We start from the raw sequence: 26,249 nt of genomic DNA, 5'->3' as shown, positions 1-26,249 counted from the left end.
GGTTAATTCCTCTTCCTGGTGGGAAATGAGAGTTAAATTTGCCCGTCCAGACACCTCCAGCTAGTCTCTCATTGGTTCTCGCTATTCCTGTTCATCTTCCGCAGAAATTGCAAACTGGGCCAAACAGGAGGTTAAAGGCGTTGACTCTCCAAGTGGGGAGAGTGTTAGTAAAGCGTCTGGAATGTTGCACCCGAGTATCAGGGGAGGAAAACTGAGACATATTTGAACACGTCTCCCATTCACACGGTTGATCATACTCTGGGTTCCACATGCATGTTTTAGCTGAAGGAAGAATACCTTAAACCTGGGTAGTTGAAACCCGTGGAAAGGGTACCATGCAATATGACTTCAAAGGGTCTTCATTTGCTCACCGAACCTCTCCAATCCTATCACTGCTGCATTTATGCCCCTGTACACACGCTTGATTCTCTTTGGGAGACATAGCAATCCATAGGTTTTAAGATACTTACTAATCAGGTAAATTCTTAGGCGTTTAATATGCAGTGTTGAGTCCATTTCGTTGAGCAAGGAGTAGCTCTTGTCTATTCCATATTTGGCTTAAGGAACTTTATCTGTGCTCATTTCAATCTCTGGTTTTATGCAGCACCCCAACTCACCTTTACCCTTAAGCAAGCATAAGTTGGTTTTCTAAATTTGAGACCCTGTTCTGTTCTGTAATTCAGTTCCTGTGTAGCCAAGTTTACATTCCGTGTATTACTGATATCTTATGATGTTTCTTTTTCTGTGTGACTTATTTCAGTTAGAATGATCGTACCTGAATCCACTCATTATGCTGCTACGAGGCTGATGACATAGATTTCATTGCTGATTGATACTGCATTGTACGTAAGTACCACAAGTTCTTTATCCATTTTTCACTTTCTGTGATGTTGAACTTGTACGGTAAACGAGGTTCTTGTAAACAGAGGCGTCCCAAACTTTGGGGTGGCTGTGTCTTTTTGATTTTAATTTCCGTAAGCTATAGGACCATAAGTGGAAGTGCCCTAGGCTCTGTTGCTTTGTTTTTTAGATGTTTCAGGAAACACCATACACTTCTCCCGAGTGTCTGTTGGCAATTTACATCCCGCCCATCAGCATAACAAGGCTCCCAGTTCTCCATGGCCTGTCCTGCCTTTCTGGATTTTACACTTTCTTCAGATGGACCTTTTGACCGGGGGGAAGTGAGACTTCATTGTAGTGCAGATTTCCTTTGCAAGCTTGCTTGGTTGGCCAAAAAGGGCGTATGCGTTTTTTCCTGAATATATTCAGGAAAAAACGCATACGCCCTTTTTGGCCAAGTGCATCATTGTGGACGTTCTGCCTCTTTTCCTATGCTTTCAATGCAATTCCAGTCTACCTCCTGAAATCGGTTTCCTGCAATTCTGCCCCACTTTCAAGTCCTCTTGGCAGCCTTACTTCAGTATATTTTTGGACGATAGCTGTCATTTATAACTCTGCAGGTTTGTGAATTACAGTGCCCCTGAGCTCCTTTCTTCAACTCGCTTTCTTGTGAGCTGGCCGCAACACCGCAGGATGGCTTCAGGCCCTAATCTTGTTCCAGCACGGCACGCTGAGCCTTTGGTTATTTCCTCTTCCTGGTGGGCAATGAGAGTTAAATTTGCCCGTCCAGACACCTCCAGCTAGTCTCTCATTGGTTCTCGCTATTCCTGTTCATCTTCCGCAGAAATTGCAAACGGGCCAAACAGGAGGTTAAAGGCGTTGACTCTCCAAGTGGGGAGAGTGTTAGTAAAGCGTCTGGAATGTTGCACCCGAGTACCAGGGAAGGAAAACTGAGACATATTTGAACACGTCTCCCGTTCACACGGTTGATCATACTCTGGGTTCCACATGCATGTTTTAGCTGAAGGAAGAATAGCTTAAACCTGGAGAGTTGAGACCCGTGGAATGGGTACCATGCAATATGACTTCAAAGGGTCTTCATTTGCTCACCGAACCTCTCCAATCCTATCACTGCTGCGTTTATGCCCCTGTACACACGCTTGATTCTCTTTTGGAGACATAGCAATCCATAGGTTTTAAGATACTTACTAGTCAGGTACATTCTTAGGCGTTTAATATGCGGAGTTGAGTCCATTTCGTTGAGCAAGGAGTAGCTCTTGTCTATTCCATATTTGGCTTAAGGAACTTTATCTGTGCTCATTTCAATCTCTGGTTTTATGCAGCACCCCAACTCACCTTTCCCCTTAAGCAAGCATAAGTTGGTTTTCTAAATTTGAGACCCTGTTTTGTTTTGGAATTCAGTTCCTGTGTAGCCAAGTTTACATTCCGTGTATTAGTGATATCTTATGATGTTTCTTTTTCTGTGTGACTTATTTCAGTTAGAATCATCGTACCTGAATCCACTCATTATGCTGCTACGAGGCTGATGACATAGATTTCATTGCTGATTGATACTGCATTGTACGTAAGTACCACAATTTCTTTATCCATTTTTCACTTTCTGTGATGTTGAACTTGTACGGTAAACGAGGTTCTTGTAAACAGAGGCGTCCCAAACTTTGGGGTGGCTGTGTCTTTTTGATTTTAATTTCCGTAAGCTATAGGACCATAAGTGGAAGTGCCCTAGGCTCTGTTGCTTTGTTTTTTAGATGTTTCAGGAAACACCATACACTTCTCCCGAGTGTCTGTTGGCAATTTACATCCCGCCCATCAGCATAACAAGGCTCCCAGTTCTCCATGGCCTGTCCTGCCTTTCTGGATTTTACACTTTCTTCAGATGGACCTTTTGACCGGGGGGAAGTGAGACTTCATTGTAGTGCAGATTTCCTTTGCAAGCTTGCTTGGTTGGCCAAAAAGGGCGTATGCGTTTTTTCCTGAATATATTCAGGAAAAAACGCATACGCCCTTTTTGGCCAAGTGCATCATTGTGGACGTTCTGCCTCTTTTCCTATGCTTTCAATGCAATTCCAGTCTACCTCCTGAAATCGGTTTCCTGCAATTCTGCCCCGCTTTCAAGTCCTCTTGGCAGCCTTACTTCAGTATATTTTTGGACGATAGCTGTCATTTATAACTCTGCAGGTTTGTGAATTACAGTGCTCCTGAGCTCCTTTCTTCAACTCGCTTTCTTGTGAGCTGGCCGCAACACCGCAGGATGGCTTCAGGCCCTAATCTTGTTCCGGCACGGCACGCTGAGCCTTTGGTTATTTCCTCTTCCTGGTGGGCAATGAGAGTTAAATTTGCCCGTCCAGCCACCTCCAGCTAGTCTCTCATTGGTTCTCGCTATTCCTGTTCATCTACCGCAGAAATTGCAAACTGGGCCAAACAGGAGGTTAAAGGCGTTGACTCTCCAAGTGGGGAGAGTGTTAGTAAAGCGTCTGGAATGTTGCACCCGAGTACCAGGGAAGGAAAACTGAGACATATTTGAACACGTCTCCCGTTCACACGGTTGATCATACTCTGGGTTCCACATGCATGTTTTAGCTGAAGGAAGAATAGCTTAAACCTGGAGAGTTGAGACCCGTGGAATGGGTACCATGCAAAATGACTTCAAAGGGTCTTCATTTGCTCACCGAACCTCTCCAATCCTATCACTGCTGCGTTTATGCCCCTGTACACACGCTTGATTCTCTTTTGGAGACATAGCAATCCATAGGTTTTAAGATACTTACTAGTCAGGTACATTCTTAGGCGTTTAATATGCGGAGTTGAGTCCATTTCGTTGAGCAAGGAGTAGCTCTTGTCTATTCCATATTTGGCTTAAGGAACTTTATCTGTGCTCATTTCAATCTCTGGTTTTATGCAGCACCCCAACTCACCTTTCCCCTTAAGCAAGCATAAGTTGGTTTTCTAAATTTGAGACCCTGTTCTGTTCTGTAATTCAGTTCCTCTGTAGCCAAGTTTACATTCCGTGTATTACTGATATCTTATGATGTTTCTTTTTCTGTGTGACTTATTTCAGTTAGAATCATCGTACCTGAATCCACTCATTGTGCTGCTAAGGGCCTGATGACATAGATTTCATTGCTGAGTGATACTGCATTATACGTAAGTACCACAAGTTCTTTATCCATTTTTCACTTTCTGTGATACTGAACTTGTACGGTAAATGAGGTTCTTGTAAACAGAGGCGCCCAAACTTTGGGGTGGCTGTGTCTTTTTGATTTTAATTTCCCTAAGCTATAGGACCATAAGTGGATGTGCCCTAGGCTCTGTTGCTTTGTTTTTTAGATGTTTCAGGAAACACCATACACTTCTCCCGAGTGTCTGTTGGCAATTTACATCCCGCCCATCAGCATAACAAGGCTCCCAGTTCTCCATGGCCTGTCCTGCCTTTCTGGATTTTACACTTTTTTCAGATGGCCCTTTTGACCGGGGGGAAGTGAGACTTCATTGTAGTGCAGATTTCCTTTTCAAGCTTGCTTGGTTGGCCAAAAAGGGCGTATGCGTTTTTTCCTGAATATATTCAGGAAAAAACGCATACGCCCTTTTTGGCCAAGTGCATCATTGTGGACGTTCTGCCTCTTTTCCTATGCTTTCAATGCAATTCCAGTCTACCTCCTGAAATCGGTTTCCTGCAATTCTGCCCCGCATTCAAGTCCTCTTGGCAGCCTTACTTCAGTATATTTTTGGACGATAGCTGTCATTTATAACTCTGCAGGTTTGTGAATTACAGTGCCCCTGAGCTCCTTTCTTCAACTCGCTTTCTTGTAACCTGGCCGCAACACCGCAGGATGGCTTCAGACCCTAATCTGGTTCCGGCACGGCATGCTGAGCCTTTGGTAAATTCCTCTTCCTGGTGGGAAATGAGAGTTAAATTTGCCCGTCCAGACACCTCCAGCTAGTCTCTCATTGGTTCTCGCTATTCCTGTTCATCTTCCACAGAAATTGCAAACTGGGCCAAACAGGAGGTTAAAGGGACTGACTCTCCAAGTCGGGAGAGTGTTAGTAAAGCGTCTGGAATGTTGCACCCGAGTACCAGGGTACGAAAACTGAGACATATTTGAGCACGTCTCACGATCACATGGTTGATCATACTCTGGGTTACACATGCATGTTTTAGCTGAAGGAAGAATACCTTAAACCTGGAGAGTTGAGACCCGTGGAATGGGTACCATGCAATATGACTTCAAAGGGTCTTCATTTGCTCACCGAACCTCTCCAATCCTATCACTGCTGTGTTTATGCCCCTGTACACATGCTTGATTCTCTTTGGGAGACATAGCAATCCATAGGTTTTAAGATACTTACTAGTCAGGTAAATTCTTAGGCGTTTAATATGCAGTGTTGAGTCCATTTCGTTGAGCAAGGAGTAGCTCTTGTCTATTCCATATTTGGCTTAAGGAACTTTATCTGTGCTCATTTCAATCTCTGGTTTTATGCAGCACCCCAACTCACCTTTCCCCTTAAGCAAGCATAAGTTGGTTTTCTAAATTTGAGACCCTGTTTTGTTTTGGAATTCAGTTCCTGTGTAGCCAAGTTTACATTCCCTGTATTACTGATATCTTATGATGTTTCTTTTTCTGTGTGACTTATTTCAGTTAGAATCATCGTACCTGAATCCACTCATTGTGCTGCTAAGGGCCTGATGACATAGATTTCATTGCTGAGTGATATTGCTTTGTAAGTAAATACCACAACTTCTTTATCCATTTTTCACTTTCTGCGATGTTGAACTTGTACTGTAAACTAGGTTGTTGTAAACAGAGCCATTCCATACTTTGGGGTGGCTGTTTCTTTTTGATTTTAATTTCCCTAAGCTATAGGACCATAAGTGGAAGTGCCCTAGGCTCTGTTGCTTTGTTTTTTAGATGTTTCAGGAAACACCATACACTTGTCCCGAGTGTCTGTTGGCAATTTACATCCCGCCCATCAGCATAACAAGGCTCCCAGTTCTCCATGGCCTGTCCTGCCTTTCTGGATTTTACACTTTTTTCAGATGGCCCTTTTGACCGGGGGGAAGTGAGACTTCATTGTAGTGCAGATTTCCTTTGCAAGCTTGCTTGGTTGGCCAAAAAGGGCGTATGCGTTTTTTCCTGAATATATTCAGGAAAAAACGCATACGCCCTTTTTGGCCAAGTGCATCATTGTGGACGTTCTGCCTCTTTTCCTATGCTTTCAATGCAATTCCAGTCTACCTCCTGAAATCGGTTTCCTGCAATTCTGCCCCGCATTCAAGTCCTCTTGGCAGCCTTACTTCAGTATATTTTTGGACGATAGCTGTCATTTATAACTCTGCAGGTTTGTGAATTACAGTGCTCCTGAGCTCCTTTCTTCAACTCGCTCTCTTGTGACCCGGCCACAACACCACAGGATGGCTTCAGGCCCTAATCTGGTTCCGGCACGGCACGCTGAGCCTTTGGTTAATTCCTCTTCCTGGTGGGAAATGAGAGTTAAATTTGCCCGTCCAGACACCTCCAGCTAGTCTCTCATTGGTTCTCGCTATTCCTGTTCATCTTGCGCAGAAATTGCAAACTGGGCCAAACAGGAGGTTAAAGGCGTTGACTCTCCAAGTGGGGAGAGTGTTAGTAAAGCGTCTGGAATGTTACACCCGAGTACCAGGGAAGGAAAACTGAGATATATTTGAACACGTCTCCCGTTCACACAGTTGATCATACTCTGGGTTCCACATGCATGTTTTACCTGAAAGAAGAATACCTTAAACCTGCAGAGTTGAGACCCGTGGAATGGGTACCATGCAATATGACTTCAAAGGGTCTTCATTTGCTCACCGAACCTCTCCAATCCTATCACTGCTGCGTTTATGCCCCTGTACACACGCTTGATTCACTTTTGGAGTCATAGCAATCCATAGGTTTTAAGATAATTACTAGTCAGGTACATTCTTAGGCGTTTAATATGGGGTGTTGAGTCCATTTCGTTGAGCAAGGAGTAGCTCTTGTCTATTCCATATTTGGCTTAAGGAACTTTATCTGTGCTCATTTCAATCTCTGGTTTTATGCAGCACCCCAACTCACCTTTCCCCTTAAGCAAGCATAAGTTGGTTTTCTAAATTTGAGACCCTGTTCTGTTTTGGAATTCAGTTCCTGTGTAGCCAAGTTTACATTCCGTGTATTAGTGATATCTTATGATGTTTCTTTTTCTGTGTGACTTATTTCAGTTAGAATCATCGTACCTGAATCCACTCATTATGCTGCTACGGGCCTGATGACATAGATTTCATTGCTGAGTGATACTGCATTGTACGTAAGTACCACAAGTTCTTTATCCATTTTTCACTTTCTGTGATACTGAACTTGTATGGTAAACGAGGTTCTTGTAAACAGAGGCGTCCCAAACTTTGGGGTGGCTGTGTCTTTTTGATTTTAATTTCCCTAAGCTATAGGACCATAAGTGGAAGTGCCCTAGGCTCTGTTGCTTTGTTTTTTAGATGTTTCAGGAAACACCATACACTTCTCCCGAGTGTCTGTTGGCAATTTACATCCCGCCCATCAGCATAACAAGGCTCCCAGTTCTCCATGGCCTGTCCTGCCTTTCTGGATTTTACACTTTTTTCAGATGGCCCTTTTGACCAGGGGGAAGTGAGACTTCATTGTAGTGCAGATTTCCTTTGCAAGCTTGCTTGGTTGGCCGAAAAGGGCGTATGCGTTTTTTCCTGAATATATTCAGGAAAAAACGCATACGCCCTTTTTGGCCAAGTGCATCATTGTGGACGTTCTGCCTCTTTTCCTATGCTTTCAATGCAATTCCAGTCTACCTCCTGAAATCGGTTTCCTGCAATTCTGCCCCGCTTTCAAGTCCTCTTGGCAGCCTTACTTCAGTATATTTTTGGACGATAGCTGTCATTTATAACTCTGCAGGTTTGTGAATTACAGTGCCCCTGAGCTCCTTTCTTCAACTCGCTTTCTTGTGACCTGTCCGCAACACCGCAGGATGGCTTCAGGCCCTAATCTGGTTCCGGCACGGCACGCTGAGCCTTTGGTTAATTCCTCTTCCTGGTGGGAAATGAGAGTTAAATTTGCCCGTCCAGACACCTCCAGCTAGTCTCTCATTGGTTCTCCCTATTCCGGTTCATCTTCCGCAGAAATTGCAAACTGGGCCAAACAGGAGGTTAAAGGCGCTGACTCTCCAAGTGGGGAGAGTGTTAGTAAAGCGTCTGGAATGTTGCACCCGAGTACCAGGGGAGGAAAACTGAGACATATTTGAACACGTCTCCCGTTCACACGGTTGATCATACTCTGGGTTCCACATGCATGTTTTAGCTGAAGGAAGAATACCTTAAACCTGGGTAGTTGAAACCCGTGGAATGGGTACCATGCAATATGACTTCAAAGGGTCTTCATTTGCTCACCGAACCTCTCCAATCCTATCACTGCTGCGTTTATGCCCCTGTACACATGCTTGATTCTCTTTGGGAGACATAGCAATCCATAGGTTTTAAGATATTTACTAGTCAGGTACATTCTTAGGCGTTTAATATGCGGTGTTGAGTCCATTTCGTTGAGCAAGGAGTAGCTCTTGTCTATTCCATATTTGGCTTAAGGAACTTTATCTGTGCTCATTTCAATCTCTGGTTTTATGCAGCACCCCAACTCACCTTTCCCCTTAAGCAAGCATAAGTTGGTTTTCTAAATTTGAGACCCTGTTCTGTTCTGTAATTCAGTTCCTGTGTAGCCAAGTTTACATTCCGTGTATTACTGATATCTTATGATGTTTCTTTTTCTGTGTGACTTATTTCAGTTAGAATCATCGTACCTGAATCCACTCATTGTGCTGCTAAGGGCGTGATGACATAGATTTCATTGCTGAGTGATATTGCTTTGTAAGTAAATACCACAACTTCTTTATCCATTTTTCACTTTCTGCGATGTTGAACTTGTACTGTAAACGAGGTTCTTGTAAACAGAGCCGTTCCAAACTTTGGGGTGGCTGTGTCTTTTTGATTTTAATTTCCCTAAGCTATAGGACCATAAGTGGAAGTGCCCTAGGCTCTGTTGCTTTGTTTTTTAGATGTTTCAGGAAACACCATACACTTGTCCCGAGTGTCTGTTGGCAATTTACATCCCGCCCATCAGCATAACAAGGCTCCCAGTTCTCCATGGCCTGTCCTGCCTTTCTGGATTTTACACTTTTTTCAGATGGCCCTTTTGACCGGGGGGAAGTGAGACTTCATTGTAGTGCAGATTTCCTTTGCAAGCTTGCTTGGTTGGCCAAAAAGGGCGTATGCTTTTTTTCCTGAATATATTCAGGAAAAAACGCATACGCCCTTTTTGGCCAAGTGCATCATTGTGGACGTTCTGCCTCTTTTCCTATGCTTTCAATGCAATTCCAGTCTACCTCCTGAAATCGGTTTCCTGCAATTCTGCCCCGCTTTCAAGTCCTCTTGGCAGCCTTACTTCAGTATATTTTTGGACGATAGCTGTCATTTATAACTCTGCAGGTTTGTGAATTACAGTGCTCCTGAGCTCCTTTCTTCAACTCGCTCTCTTGTGACCTGGCCACAACACCACAGGATGGCTTCAGGCCCTAATCTGGTTCCGGCACGGCACGCTGAGCCTTTGGTTAATTCCTCTTCCTGGTGGGAAATGAGAGTTAAATTTGCCCGTCCAGACACCTCCAGCTAGTCTCTCATTGGTTCTCGCTATTCCTGTTCATCTTGCGCAGAAATTGCAAACTGGGCCAAACAGGAGGTTAAAGGGACTGACTCTCCAAGTGGGGAGAGTGTTAGTAAAGCATCTGGAATGTTGCACCCGAGAACCAGGGTACGAAAACTGAGACATATTTGAACACGTCTCCCGATCACATGGTTGATCATACTCTAGGTTCCACATGCATGTTTTAGCTGAAGGAAGAATACCTTAAACCTGGAGAGTTGAGACCCGTGGAATGGGTACCATGCAATATGACTTCAAAGGGTCTTCATTTGCTCACCGAACCTCTCCAATCCTATCACTGCTGCGTTTATGCCCCTGTACACATGCTTGATTCTCTTTCAGAGACATAGCAATCCATAGGTTTTAAGATACTTACTAGTCAGGTAAATTCTTAGGCGTTTAATATGCAGTGTTGAGTCCATTTCGTTGAACAAGGAGTAGCTCTTGTCTATTCCATATTTGGCTTAAGGAACTTTATCTGTGCTCATTTCAATCTCTGGTTTTATGCAGCACCCCAACTCACCTTTACCCTTAAGCAAGCATAAGTTGGTTTTCTAAATTTGAGACCCTGTTCTGTTCTGTAATTCAGTTCCTGTGTAGCCAAGTTTACATTCCGTGTATTACTGATATCTTATGATGTTTCTTTTTCTGTGTGACTTATTTCAGTTAGAATCATCGTACCTGAATCCACTCATTGTGCTGCTAAGGGCCTGATGACATAGATTTCATTGCTGAGTGATATTGCTTTGTAAGTAAATACCACAACTTCTTTATCCATTTTTCACTTTCTGTGATGTTGAACTTGTACGGTAAACGAGGTTCTTGTAAACAGAGGTGTCCCAAACTTTGGGGTGGCTGTGTCTTTTTGATTTTAATTTCCGTAAGCTATAGGACCATAAGTGGAAGTGCCCTAGGCTCTGTTGCTTTGTTTTTTAGATGTTTCAGGAAACACCATACACTTCTCCCGAGTGTCTTTTGGCAATTTACATCCCGTCCATCAGCATAACAAGGCTCCCAGTTCTCCATGGCCTGTCCTGCCTTTCTGGATTTTACACTTTTTTCAGATGGCCCTTTTGACTGGGGGGAAGTAAGACTTCATTGTAGTGCAGATTTCCTTTGCATGCTTGCTTCCTTGGCCAAAAAGGGCGTATGCGTTTTTTCCTGAATATATTCAGGAAAAAACGCATACGCCCTTTTTGGCCAAGTGCATCATTGTGGACGTTCTGCCTCTTTTCCTATGCTTTCAATGCAATTCCAGTCTACCTCCTGAAATCGGTTTCCTGCAATTCTGCCCCGCTTTCAAGTCCTCTTGGCAGCCTTACTTCAGTATATTTTTGGACGATAGCTGTCATTTATAACTCTGCAGGTTTGTGAATTACAGTGCCCCTGAGCTCCTTTCTTCAACTCGCTTTCTTGTGAGCTGGCCGCAACACCGCAGGATGGCTTCAGGCCCTATTCTGGTTCCGGCACGGCACGCTGAGCCTTTGGTTATTTCCTCTTCCTGGTGGGCAATGAGAGTTAAATTTGCCAGTCCAGACATCTCCAGCTAGTCTCTCATTGGTTCTCCCTATTCCTGTTCATCTTCCGCAGAAATTGCAAACTGGGCCAAACAGGAGGTTAAAGGCGTTGACTCTCCAAGTGGGGAGAGTGTTAGTAAAGCGTCTGGAATGTTGCACCCGAGTACCAGGGAAGGAAAACTGAGACATATTTGAACACGTCTCCCGTTCACACAGTTGATCATACTCTGGGTTCCACATGCATGTTTTACCTGAAAGAATACCTTAAACCTGCAGAGTTGAGACCCGTGGAATGGGTACCATGCAATATGACTTCAAAGGGTCTTCATTTGCTCACCGAACCTCTCCAATCCTATCACTGCTGTGTTTATGCCCCTGTACACACGCTTGATTCTCTTTTGGAGACATAGCAATCCATAGGTTTTAAGATACTTACTAGTCAGGTACATTCTTAGGCGTTTAATATGGGGTGTTTGGTCCATTTCGTTGAGCAAGGAGTAGCTCTTGTCTATTCCATATTTGGCTTAAGGAACTTTATCTGTGCTCATTTCAATCTCTGGTTTTATGCAGCACCCCAACTCACCTTTCCCCTTAAGCAAGCATATGTTGGTTTTCTAAATTTGAGACCCTGTTCTGTTCTGTAATTCAGTTCCTCTGTAGCCAAGTTTACATTCCGTGTATTAGTGATATCTTATGATGTTTATTTTTCTGTGTGACTTATTTCAGTTAGAATCATCGTACCTGAATCCACTCATTATGCTGCTACGGGCCTGATGACATAGATTTCATTGCTGAGTGATACTGCATTGTACGTAAGTACCACAAGTTCTTTATCCATTTTTCACTTTCTGTGATACTGAACTTGTACGGTAAACGAGATTCTTGTAAACAGAGGCGTCCCAAACTTTGGGGTGGCTGTGTCTTTTTGATTTTAATTTCCCTAAGCTATAGGACCATAAGTGGAAGTGCCCTAGGCTCTGTTGCTTTGTTTTTTAGATGTTTCAGGAAACACCATACACTTCTCCCGAGTGTCTGTTGGCAATTTACATCCCGCCCATCAGCATAACAAGGCTCCCAGTTCTCCATGGCCTGTCCTGCCTTTCTGGATTTTACACTTTTTTCAGATGGCCCTTTTGACCGGGGGGAAGTGAGACTTCATTGTAGTGCAGATTTCCTTTGCAAGCTTGCTTGGTTGGCCAAAAAGGGCGTATGCGTTTTTTCCTGAATATATTCAGGAAAAAACGCATACGCCCTTTTTGGCCAAGTGCATCATTGTGGACGTTCTGCCTCTTTTCCTATGCTTTCAATGCAATTCCAGTCTACCTCCTGAAATCGGTTTCCTGCAATTCTGCCCCGCTTTCAAGTCCTCTTGGCAGCCTTACTTCAGTATATTTTTGGACGATAGCTGTCATTTATAACTCTGCAGGTTTGTGAATTACAGTGCTCCTGAGCTCCTTTCTTCAACTCGCTTTCTTGTGACCTGGCCACAACACCACAGGATGGCTTCAGGCCCTAATCTGGTTCCGGCACGGCACGCTGAGCCTTTGGTTAATTCCTCTTCCTGGTGGGAAATGAGAGTTAAATTTGCCCGTCCAGACACCTCCAGCTAGTCTCTCATTGGTTCTCGCTATTCCTGTTCATCTTGCGCAGAAATTGCAAACTGGGCCAAACAGGAGGTTAAAGGGACTGACTCTCCAATTGGGGAGAGTGTTAGTAAAGCGTCTGGAATGTTGCACCCGAGAACCAGGGTACGAAAACTGAGACATATTTGAACACGTCTCCCGATCACATGGTTGATCATACTCTAGGTTCCACATGCATGTTTTAGCTGAAGGAAGAATACCTTAAACCTGGGTAGTTGAAACCCGTGGAATGGGTACCATGCAATATGACTTCAAAGGGTCTTCATTTGCTCACCGAACCTCTCCAATCCTATCACTGCTGCGTTTATGCCCCTGTACACATGCTTGATTCTCTTTCGGAGACATAGCAATCCATAGGTTTTAAGATACTTACTAGTCAGGTACATTCTTAGGCGTTTAATATGGGGTGTTGAGTCCATTTCGTTGAGCAAGGAGTAGCTCTTGTCTATTCCATATTTGGCTTAAGGAACTTTATCTGTGCTCATTTCAATCTCTGGTTTTATGCAGCACCCCAACTCACCTTTCCCCTTAAGCAAGCATAAGTTGGTTTTCTAAATTTGAGACCCTGTTTTGTTTTGGAATTCACTTCCTGTGTAGCCAAGTTTACATTCCGTGTATTAGTGATATCTTATGATGTTTCTTTTTCTGTGTGACTTATTTCAGTTAGAATCATCGTACCTGAATCCACTCATTATGCTGCTACGAGGCTGATGACATAGATTTCATTGCTGATTGATACTGCATTGTACGTAAGTACCACAAGTTCTTTATCCATTTTTCACTTTCTGTGATGTTGAACTTGTACGGTAAACGAGGTTCTTGTAAACAGAGGCGTCCCAAACTTTGGGGTGGCTGTGTCTTTTTGATTTTAATTTCCGTAAGCTATAGGACCATAAGTGGAAGTGCCCTAGGCTCTGTTGCTTTGTTTTTTAGATGTTTCAGGAAACACCATACACTTCTCCCGAGTGTCTGTTGGCAATTTACATCCCGTCCATCAGCATAACAAGGCTCCCAGTTCTCCATGGCCTGTCCTGCCTTTCTGGATTTTACACTTTTTTCAGATGGCCCTTTTGACTGGGGGGAAGTGAGACTTCATTGTAGTGCAGATTTCCTTTGCAAGCTTGCTTCGTTGGCCAAAAAGGGCGTATGCGTTTTTTCCTGAATATATTCAGGAAAAAATGCATACGCCCTTTTTGGCCAAGTGCATCATTGTGGACGTTCTGCCTCTTTTCCTATGCTTTCAATGCAATTCCACTCTACCTCCTGAAATCGGTTTCCTGCAATTCTGCCCCGCTTTCAAGTCCTCTTGGCAGCCTTACTTCAGTATATTTTTGGACGATAGCTGTCATTTATAACTCTGCAGGTTTGTGAATTACAGTGCCCCTGAGCTCCTTTCTTCAACTCGCTTTCTTGTGACCTGTCCGCAACACCGCAGGATGGCTTCAGGCCCTAATCTGGTTCCGGCACGGCACGCTGAGCCTTTGGTTAATTCCTCTTCCTGGTGGGAAATGAGAGTTAAATTTGCCCGTCCAGACACCTCCAGCTAGTCTCTCATTGGTTCTCGCTATTCCTGTTCATCTTCCGCAGAAATTGCAAACTGGGCCAAACAGGAGGTTAAAGGCGCTGACTCTCCAAGTGGGGAGAGTGTTAGTAAAGCGTCTGGAATGTTGCACCCGAGTACCAGGGGAGGAAAACTGAGACATATTTGAACACGTCTCCCGTTCACACGGTTGATCATACTCTGGGTTCCACATGCATGTTTTAGCTGAAGGAAGAATACCTTAAACCTGGGTAGTTGAAACCCGTGGAATGGGTACCATGCAATATGACTTCAAAGGGTCTTCATTTGCTCACCGAACCTCTCCAATCCTATCACTGCTGCGTTTATGCCCCTGTACACATGCTTGATTCTCTTTCGGAGACATAGCAATCCATAGGTTTTAAGATACTTACTAGTCAGGTACATTCTTAGGCGTTTAATATGCGGTGTTGAGTCCATTTCGTTGAGCAAGGAGTAGCTCTTGTCTATTCCATATTTGGCTTAAGGAACTTTAGCTGTGCTCATTTCAATCTCTGGTTTTATGCAGCACCCCAACTCACCTTTACCCTTAAGCAAGCATAAGTTGGTTTTCTAAATTTGAGACCCTGTTCTGTTCTGTAATTCAGTTCCTGTGTAGCCAAGTTTACATTCCGTGTATTACTGATATTTTATGATGTTTCTTTTTCTGTGTGACTTATTTCAGTTAGAATCATCGAACCTGAATCCACTCATTGTGCTGCTAAGGGCGTGATGACATAGATTTCATTGCTGAGTGATATTGCTTTGTAAGTAAATACCACAACTTCTTTATCCATTTTTCACTTTCTGCGATGTTGAACTTGTACTGTAAACGAGGTTCTTGTAAACAGAGCCGTTCCAAACTTTGGGGTGGCTGTGTCTTTTTGATTTTAATTTCCCTAAGTTATAGGACCATAAGTGGAAGTGCCCTAGGCTCTGTTGCTTTGTTTTTTAGATGTTTCAGGAAACACCATACACTTGTCCCGAGTGTCTGTTGGCCATTTACATCCGGCCCATCACCATAACAAGGCTCCCAGTTCTCCATGGCCTGTCCTGCCTTTCTGGATTTTACACTTTTTTCAGATGGCCCTTTTGACCGGGGGGAAGTGAGACTTCATTGTAGTGCAGATTTCCTTTGCAAGCTTGCTTGGTTGGCCAAAAAGTGCGTATGCGTTTTTTCCTGAATATATTCAGGAAAAAACGCATATGCCCTTTTTGGCCAAGTGCATCATTGTGGACGTTCTGCCTCTTTTCCTATGCTTTCAATGCAATTCCAGTCTACCTCCTGAAATCGGTTTCCTGCAATTCTGCCCCGCTTTCAAGTCCTCTTGGCAGCCTTACTTCAGTATATTTTTGGACGATAGCTGTCATTTATAACTCTGCAGGTTTGTGAATTACAGTGCTCCTGAGCTCCTTTCTTCAACTCGCTTTCTTGTGACCTGGCCACAACACCACAGGATGGCTTCAGGCCCTAATCTGGTTCCGGCACGGCACGCTGAGCCTTTGGTTAATTCCTCTTCCTGGTGGGAAATGAGAGTTAAATTTGCCCGTCCAGACACCTCCAGCTAGTCTCTCATTGGTTCTCGCTATTCCTGTTCATCTTGCGCAGAAATTGCAAACTGGGCCAAACAGGAGGTTAAAGGGACTGACTCTCCAATTGAGGAGAGTGTTAGTAAAGCGTCTGGAATGTTGCACCCGAGAACCAGGGCACGAAAACTGAGACATATTTGAACACGTCTCCCGATCACATGGTTGATCATACTCTAGGTTCCACATGCATGTTTTAGCTGAAGGAAGAATACCTTAAACCTGGGTAGTTGAAACCCGTGGAATGGGTACCATGCAATATGACTTCAAAGGGTCTTCATTTGCTCACCGAACCTCTCCAATCCTATCACTGCTGCGTTTATGCCCCTGTACACATGCTTGATTCTCTTTCAGAGACATAGCATTCCATAGGTTTTAAGATACTTACTATTCAGGTACATTCTTAGGCGTTTAATATGCGGTGTTGAGTCCATTTCGTTGAGCAAGGAGTAGCTCTTGTCTATTCCATATTTGGCTTAAGGAACTTTATCTGTGCTCATTTCAATCTCTGGTTTTATGCAGCACCCCAACTCACCTTTCCCCTTAAGCAAGCATAAGTTGGTTTTCTAAATTTGAGACCCTGTTTTGTTTTGGAATTCAGTTTCTGTGTAGCCAAGTTTACATTCCCTGTATTAGTGATATCTTATGATGTTTCTTTTTCTGTGTGACTTATTTCAGTTAGAATCATCGTACCTGAATCCACTCATTATGCTGCTACGAGGCTGATGACATAGATTTCATTGCTGATTGATACTGCATTGTACGTAAGTACCACAAGTTCTTTATCCATTTTTCACTTTCTGTGATGTTGAACTTGTACGGTAAACGAGGTTCTTGTAAACAGAGGCGTCCCAAACTTTGGGGTGGCTGTGTCTTTTTGATTTTAATTTCCGTAAGCTATAGGACCATAAGTGGAAGTGCCCTAGGCTCTGTTGCTTTGTTTTTTAGATGTTTCAGGAAACACCATACACTTCTCCCGAGTGTCTGTTGGCAATTTACATCCCGCCCATCAGCATAACAAGGCTCCCAGTTCTCCATGGCCTGTCCTGCCTTTCTGGATTTTACACTTTTTTCAGATGGCCCTTTTGACCGGGGGGAAGTGAGACTTCATTGTAGTGCAGATTTCCTTTGCAAGCTTGCTTGGTTGGCCAAAAAGGGCGTATGCGTTTTTTCCTGAATATATTCAGGAAAAAACGCATACGCCCTTTTTGGCCAAGTGCATCATTGTGGACGTTCTGCCTCTTTTCCTATGCTTTCAATGCAATTCCACTCTACCTCCTGAAATCGGTTTCCTGCAATTCTGCCCCGCTTTCAAGTCCTCTTGGCAGCCTTACTTCAGTATATTTTTGGACGATAGCTGTCATTTATAACTCTGCAGGTTTGTGAATTACAGTGCCCCTGAGCTCCTTTCTTCAACTCGCTTTCTTGTGACCTGTCCGCAACACCGCAGGATGGCTTCAGGCCCTAATCTGGTTCCGGCACCGCACGCTGAGCCTTTGGTTAATTCCTCTTCCTGGTGGGAAATGAGAGTTAAATTTGCCCGTCCAGACACCTCCAGCTAGTCTCTCATTGGTTCTCGCTATTCCTGTTCATCTTCCGCAGAAATTGCAAACTGGGCCAAACAGGAGGTTAAAGGCGCTGACTCTCCAAGTGGGGAGAGTGTTAGTAAAGCGTCTGGAATGTTGCACCCGAGTACCAGGGGAGGAAAACTGAGACATATTTGAACACGTCTCCCGTTCACACGGTTGATCATACTCTGGGTTCCACATGCATGTTTTAGCTGAAGGAAGAATACCTTAAACCTGGGTAGTTGAAACCCGTGGAATGGGTACCATGCAATATGACTTCAAAGGGTCTTCATTTGCTCACCGAACCTCTCCAATCCTATCACTGCTGCGTTTATGCCCCTGTACACATGCTTGATTCTCTTTCGGAGACATAGCAATCCATAGGTTTTAAGATACTTACTAGTCAGGTACATTCTTAGGCGTTTAATATGCGGTGTTGAGTCCATTTCGTTGAGCAAGGAGTAGCTCTTGTCTATTCCATATTTGGCTTAAGGAACTTTAGCTGTGCTCATTTCAATCTCTGGTTTTATGCAGCACCCCAACTCACCTTTACCCTTAAGCAAGCATAAGTTGGTTTTCTAAATTTGAGACCCTGTTCTGTTCTGTAATTCAGTTCCTGTGTAGCCAAGTTTACATTCCGTGTATTACTGATATTTTATGATGTTTCTTTTTCTGTGTGACTTATTTCAGTTAGAATCATCGAACCTGAATCCACTCATTGTGCTGCTAAGGGCGTGATGACATAGATTTCATTGCTGAGTGATATTGCTTTGTAAGTAAATACCACAACTTCTTTATCCATTTTTCACTTTCTGCGATGTTGAACTTGTACTGTAAACGAGGTTCTTGTAAACAGAGCCGTTCCAAACTTTGGGGTGGCTGTGTCTTTTTGATTTTAATTTCCCTAAGTTATAGGACCATAAGTGGAAGTGCCCTAGGCTCTGTTGCTTTGTTTTTTAGATGTTTCAGGAAACACCATACACTTGTCCCGAGTGTCTGTTGGCCATTTACATCCGGCCCATCACCATAACAAGGCTCCCAGTTCTCCATGGCCTGTCCTGCCTTTCTGGATTTTACACTTTTTTCAGATGGCCCTTTTGACCGGGGGGAAGTGAGACTTCATTGTAGTGCAGATTTCCTTTGCAAGCTTGCTTGGTTGGCCAAAAAGGCCGTATGCGTTTTTTCCTGAATATATTCAGGAAAAAACGCATATGCCCTTTTTGGCCAAGTGCATCATTGTGGACGTTCTGCCTCTTTTCCTATGCTTTCAATGCAATTCCAGTCTACCTCCTGAAATCGGTTTCCTGCAATTCTGCCCCGCTTTCAAGTCCTCTTGGCAGCCTTACTTCAGTATATTTTTGGACGATAGCTGTCATTTATAACTCTGCAGGTTTGTGAATTACAGTGCTCCTGAGCTCCTTTCTTCAACTCGCTTTCTTGTGACCTGGCCACAACACCACAGGATGGCTTCAGGCCCTAATCTGGTTCCGGCACGGCACGCTGAGCCTTTGGTTAATTCCTCTTCCTGGTGGGAAATGAGAGTTAAATTTGCCCGTCCAGACACCTCCAGCTAGTCTCTCATTGGTTCTCGCTATTCCTGTTCATCTTGCGCAGAAATTGCAAACTGGGCCAAACAGGAGGTTAAAGGGACTGACTCTCCAATTGAGGAGAGTGTTAGTAAAGCGTCTGGAATGTTGCACCCGAGAACCAGGGCACGAAAACTGAGACATATTTGAACACGTCTCCCGATCACATGGTTGATCATACTCTAGGTTCCACATGCATGTTTTAGCTGAAGGAAGAATACCTTAAACCTGGGTAGTTGAAACCCGTGGAATGGGTACCATGCAATATGACTTCAAAGGGTCTTCATTTGCTCACCGAACCTCTCCAATCCTATCACTGCTGCGTTTATGCCCCTGTACACATGCTTGATTCTCTTTCAGAGACATAGCATTCCATAGGTTTTAAGATACTTACTATTCAGGTACATTCTTAGGCATTTAATATGCGGTGTTGAGTCCATTTCGTTGAGCAAGGAGTAGCTCTTGTCTATTCCATATTTGGCTTAAGGAACTTTATCTGTGCTCATTTCAATCTCTGGTTTTATGCAGCACCCCAACTCACCTTTCCCCTTAAGCAAGCATAAGTTGGTTTTCTAAATTTGAGACCCTGTTTTGTTTTGGAATTCAGTTTCTGTGTAGCCAAGTTTACATTCCCTGTATTAGTGATATCTTATGATGTTTTTTTCTGTGTGACTTATTTCAGTTAGAATCATCGTACCTGAATCCACTCATTATGCTGCTACGAGGCTGATGACATAGATTTCATTGCTGATTGATACTGCATTGTACGTAAGTACCACAAGTTCTTTATCCATTTTTCACTTTCTGTGATGTTGAACTTGTACGGTAAACGAGGTTCTTGTAAACAGAGGCGTCCCAAACTTTGGGGTGGCTGTGTCTTTTTGATTTTAATTTCCGTAAGCTATAGGACCATAAGTGGAAGTGCCCTAGGCTCTGTTGCTTTGTTTTTTAGATGTTTCAGGAAACACCATACACTTCTCCCGAGTGTCTTTTGGCAATTTACATCCCGCCCATCAGCATAACAAGGCTCCCAGTTCTCCATGGCCTGTCCTGCCTTTCTGGATTTTACACTTTTTTCAGATGGCCCTTTTGACTGGGGGGAAGTGAGACTTCATTGTAGTGCAGATTTCCTTTGCAAGCTTGCTTGGTTGGCCAAAAAGGGCGTATGCGTTTTTTCCTGAATATATTCAGGAAAAAACGCATACGCCCTTTTTGGCCAAGTGCATCATTGTGGACGTTCTGCCTCTTTTCCTATGCTTTCAATGCAATTCCAGTCTACCTCCTGAAATCGGTTTCCTGCAATTCTGCCCCGCTTTCAAGTCCTCTTGGCAGCCTTACTTCAGTATATTTTTGGACGATAGCTGTCATTTATAACTCTGCAGATTTGTGAATTACAGTGCCCCTGAGTTCCTTTCTTCAACTCACTTTATTGTGAGCTGGCCGCAACACCGAAGGATTGCTTCAGGCCCTAATCTGGTTCCGGTCCGGCACGCTGAGCCTTTGTTTAATTCCTCTTCCTGGTGGGAAATGAGAGTTAAATTTGCCCGTCCAGACACCTCCAGCTAGTCTCTCATTGGTTCTCCCTATTCCTGTTCATCTTCCGCAGAAATTGCAAACTGGGCCAAACAGGAGGTTAAAGGCGTTGACTCTCCAAGTGGGGAGAGTGTTAGTAAAGCGTCTGGAATGTTGCACCCGAGTACCAGGGGAGGAAAACTGAGACATATTTGAACACGTCTCCCATTCACACGGTTGATCATACTCTGGGTTCCACATGCATGTTTTAGCTGAAGGAAGAATACCTTAAACCTGGGTAGTTGAAACCCGTGGAATGGGTACAATGCAATATGACTTCAAAGGGTCTTCATTTGCTCACCGAACCTCTCCAATCCTATCACTGCTGCGTTTATGCCCCTGTACACACGCTTGATTCTCTTTTGGAGACATAGCAATCCATAGGTTTTAAGATAATTACTAGTCAGGTACATTCTTAGGCGTTTAATATGGGGTGTTGAGTCCATTACGTTGAGCAAGGAGTAGCTCTTGTCTATTCCATATTTGGCTTATTGAACTTTATCTGTGCTCATTTCAATCTCTGGTTTTATGCAGCACCCCAACTCACCTTTCCCCTTAAGCAAGCATAAGTTGGTTTTCTAAATTTGAGACCCTGTTCTGTTTTGGAATTCAGTTCCTGTGTAGCCAAGTTTACATTCCGTGTATTAGTGATATCTTATGATGTTTCTTTTTCTGTATGACTTATTTCAGTTAGAATCATCGTACCTGAATCCACTCATTATGCTGCTACGGGCCTGATGACATAGATTTTATTGCTGAGTGATATTGCTTTGTAAGTAAATACCACAAGTTCTTTATCCATTTTTCACTTTCTGCGATGTTGAACTTGTACTGTAAACGAGGTTCTTGTAAACAGAGCCATCCCAAACTTTGGGGTGGCTGTGTCTTTTTGATTTTAATTTCCCTAAGCTATAGGACCATAAGTGGAAGTGCCCTAGGCTCTGTTGCTTTGTTTTTTAGATGTTTCAGGAAACACCATACACTTCTCCCGAGTGTCTGTTGGCAATTTACATCCCGCCCATCAGCATAACAAGGCTCCCAGTTCTCCATGGCCTGTCCTGCCTTTCTGGATTTTACACTTTTTTCAGATGGCCCTTTTGACCGGGGGGAAGTGAGACTTCATTGTAGTGCAGATTTCCTTTGCAAGGTTGGTAGGTTGGCCAAAAAGGGCGTATGCGTTTTTTCCTGAATATATTCAGGGAAAAACGCATACGCACTTTTTGGCCAAGTGCATCATTGTGGACGTTCTGCCTCTTTTCCTATTCTTTCAATGCAATTCCAGTCTACCTCCTGAAATCGGTTTCCTGCAATTCTGCCCCGCTTTCAAGTCCTCTTGGCAGCCTTACTTCAGTATATTTTTGGACGATAGCTGTCATTTATAACTCTGCAGATTTGTGAATTACAGTGCCCCTGAGTTCCTTTCTTCAACTCACTTTATTGTGAGCTGGCCGCAACACCGAAGGATTGCTTCAGGCCCTAATCTGGTTCCGGTCCAGCACGCTGAGCCTTTGGTTAATTCCTCTTCCTGGTGGGAAATGAGAGTTAAATTTGCCCGTCCAGACACCTCCAGCTAGTCTCTCATTGGTTCTCCCTATTCCTGTTCATCTTGCGCAGAAATTGCAAACTGGGCCAAACAGGAGGTTAAAGGCGTTGACTCTCCAAGTGGGGAGAGTGTTAGTAAAGCGTCTGGAATGTTGCACCCGAGTATCAGGGGAGGAAAACTGAGACATATTTGAACACGTCTCCCATTCACACGGTTGATCATACTCTGGGTTCCACATGCATGTTTTAGCTGAAGGAAGAATACCTTAAACCTGGGTAGTTGAAACCCGTGGAATGGGTACCATGCAATATGACTTCAAAGGGTCTTCATTTGCTCACCGAACCTCTCCAATCCTATCACTGCTGCGTTTATGCCCCTGTACACACGCTTGATTCTCTTTTGGAGACATAGCAATCCATAGGTTTTAAGATAATTACTAGTCAGGTACATTCTTAGGCGTTTAATATGCGGTGTTGAGTCCATTTCGTTGAGCAAGGAGTAGCTCTTGTCTATTCCATATTTGGCTTAAGGAACTTTATCTGTGCTCATTTCAATCTCTGGTTTTATGCAGCACCCCAACTCACCTTTCCCCTTAAGCAAGCATAAGTTGGTTTTCTAAATTTGAGACCCTGTTCTGTTTTGGAATTCAGTTCCTGTGTAGCCAAGTTTACATTCCGTGTATTAGTGATATCTTATGATGTTTCTTTTTCTGTATGACTTATTTCAGTTAGAATCATCGTACCTGAATCCACTCATTATGCTGCTACGGGCCTGATGACATAGATTTCATTGCTGAGTGATATTGCTTTGTAAGTAAATACCACAACTTCTTTATCCATTTTTCACTTTCTGCGATGTTGAACTTGTACTGTAAACGAGGTTCTTGTAAACAGAGCCATCCCAAACTTTGGGGTGGCTGTGTCTTTTTGATTTTAATTTCCCTAAGCTATAGGACCATAAGTGGAAGTGCCCTAGGCTCTGTTGCTTTGTTTTTTAGATGTTTCAGGAAACACCATACACTTCTCCCGAGTGTCTGTTGGCAATTTACATCCCGCCCATCAGCATAACAAGGCTCCCAGTTCTCCATGGCCTGTCCTGCCTTTCTGGATTTTACACTTTTTTCAGATGGCCCTTTTGACCGGGGGGAAGTGAGACTTCATTGTAGTGCAGATTTCCTTTGCAAGGTTGCTTGGTTGGCCAAAAAGGGCGTATGCGTTTTTTCCTGAATATATTCAGGGAAAAACGCATACGCACTTTTTGGCCAAGTGCATCATTGTGGACGTTCTGCCTCTTTTCCTATGCTTTCAATGCAATTCCAGTCTACCTCCTGAAATCGGTTTCCTGCAATTCTGCCCCGCTTTCAAGTCCTCTTGGCAGCCTTACTTCAGTATATTTTTGGACGATAGCTGTCATTTATAACTCTGCAGGTTTGTGAATTACAGTGCCCCTGAGCTCCTTTCTTCAACTCGCTTTCTTGTGACCTGTCCGCAACACCGCAGGATGGCTTCAGGCCCTAATCTGGTTCCGGCACCGCACGCTGAGCCTTTGGTTAATTCCTCTTCCTGGTGGGAAATGAGAGTTAAATTTGCCCGTCCAGACACCTCCAGCTAGTCTCTCATTGGTTCTCGCTATTCCTGTTCATCTTCCGCAGAAATTGCAAACTGGGCCAAAGAGGAGGTTAAAGGCGCTGACTCTCCAAGTGGGGAGAGTGTTAGTAAAGCGTCTGGAATGTTGCACCCGAGTACCAGGGGAGGAAAACTGAGACATATTTGAACACGTCTCCCGTTCACACGGTTGATCATACTCTGGGTTCCACATGCATGTTTTAGCTGAAGGAAGAATACCTTAAACCTGGGTAGTTGAAACCCGTGGAATGGGTACCATGCAATATGACTTCAAAGGGTCTTCATTTGCTCACCGAACCTCTCCAATCCTATCACTGCTGCGTTTATGCCCCTGTACACATGCTTGATTCTCTTTCGGAGACATAGCAATCCATAGGTTTTAAGATACTTACTAGTCAGGTACATTCTTAGGCGTTTAATATGCGGTGTTGAGTCCATTTCGTTGAGCAAGGAGTAGCTCTTGTCTATTCCATATTTGGCTTAAGGAACTTTATCTGTGCTCATTTCAATCTCTGGTTTTATGCAGCACCCCAACTCACCTTTACCCTTAAGCAAGCATAAGTTGGTTTTCTAAATTTGAGACCCTGTTCTGTTCTGTAATTCAGTTCCTGTGTAGCCAAGTTTACATTCCGTGTATTAGTGATATCTTATGATGTTTCTTTTTCTGTGTGACTTATTTCAGTTAGAATCATCGTACCTGAATCCACTCATTGTGCTGCTAAGGGCCTGATGACATAGATTTCATTGCTGAGTGATATTGCTTTGTAAGTAAATATCACAACTTCTTTATCCATTTTTCACTTTCTGCGATGTTGAACTTGTACTGTAAACGAGGTTCTTGTAAACAGAGCCGTTCCAAACTTTGGGGTGGCTGTGTCTTTTTGATTTTAATTTCCCTAAGCTATAGGACCATAAGTGGAAGTGCCCTAGGCTCTGTTGCTTTGTTTTTTAGATGTTTCAGGAAACACCATACACTTGTCCCGAGTGTCTGTTGGCAATTTACATCCGGCCCATCACCATAACAAGGCTCCCAGTTCTCCATGGCCTGTCCTGCCTTTCTGGATTTTACACTTTTTTCAGATGGCCCTTTTGACCGGGGGGAAGTGAGACTTCATTGTAGTGCAGATTTCCTTTGCAAGCTTGCTTGGTTGGCCAAAAAGGGCGTATGCGTTTTTTCCTGAATATATTCAGGAAAAAACGCATACGCCCTTTTTGGCCAAGTGCATCATTGTGGACGTTCTGCCTCTTTTCCTATGCTTTCAATGCAATTCCAGTCTACCTCCTGAAATCGGTTTCCTGCAATTCTGCCCCGCTTTCAAGTCCTCTTGGCAGCCTTACTTCAGTATATTTTTGGACGATAGCTGTCATTTATAACTCTGCAGGTTTGTGAATTACAGTGCTCCTGAGCTCCTTTCTTCAACTCGCTTTCTTGTGACCTGGCCACAACACCACAGGATGGCTTCAGGCCCTAATCTGGTTCCGGCACGGCACGCTGAGCCTTTGGTTAATTCCTCTTCCTGGTGGGAAATGAGAGTTAAATTTGCCCGTCCAGACACCTCCAGCTAGTCTCTCATTGGTTCTCGCTATTCCTGTTCATCTTGCGCAGAAATTGCAAACTGGGCCAAACAGGAGGTTAAAGGGACTGACTCTCCAATTGGGGAGAGTGTTAGTAAAGCGTCTGGAATGTTGCACCCGAGAACCAGGGTACGAAAACTGAGACATATTTGAACACGTCTCCCGATCACATGGTTGATCATACTCTAGGTTCCACATGCATGTTTTAGCTGAAGGAAGAATACCTTAAACCTGGGTAGTTGAAACCCGTGGAATGGGTACCATGCAATATGACTTCAAAGGGTCTTCATTTGCTCACCGAACCTCTCCAATCCTATCACTGCTGCGTTTATGCCCCTGTACACATGCTTGATTCTCTTTCGGAGACATAGCAATCCATAGGTTTTAAGATACTTACTAGTCAGGTACATTCTTAGGCGTTTAATATGGGGTGTTGAGTCCATTTCGTTGAGCAAGGAGTAGCTCTTGTCTATTCCATATTTGGCTTAAGGAACTTTATCTGTGCTCATTTCAATCTCTGGTTTTATGCAGCACCCCAACTCACCTTTCCCCTTAAGCAAGCATAAGTTGGTTTTCTAAATTTGAGACCCTGTTTTGTTTTGGAATTCAGTTCCTGTGTAGCCAAGTTTACATTCCGTGTATTAGTGATATCTTATGATGTTTCTTTTTCTGTGTGACTTATTTCAGTTAGAATCATCGTACCTGAATCCACTCATTATGCTGCTACGAGGCTGATGACATAGATTTCATTGCTGATTGATACTGCATTGTACGTAAGTACCACAAGTTCTTTATCCATTTTTCACTTTCTGTGATGTTGAACTTGTACGGTAAACGAGGTTCTTGTAAACAGAGGCGTCCCAAACTTTGGGGTGGCTGTGTCTTTTTGATTTTAATTTCCGT

Source organism: Pseudorca crassidens, unplaced genomic scaffold, assembly GCF_039906515.1.
Source record: "Pseudorca crassidens isolate mPseCra1 unplaced genomic scaffold, mPseCra1.hap1 Scaffold_63, whole genome shotgun sequence".
In the NCBI taxonomy this organism is placed as follows: Eukaryota; Metazoa; Chordata; class Mammalia; order Artiodactyla; family Delphinidae; genus Pseudorca; species Pseudorca crassidens.
The sequence above is the reverse complement of the archived record's forward strand: the minus strand, read 5'-3'. Positions refer to the sequence as shown.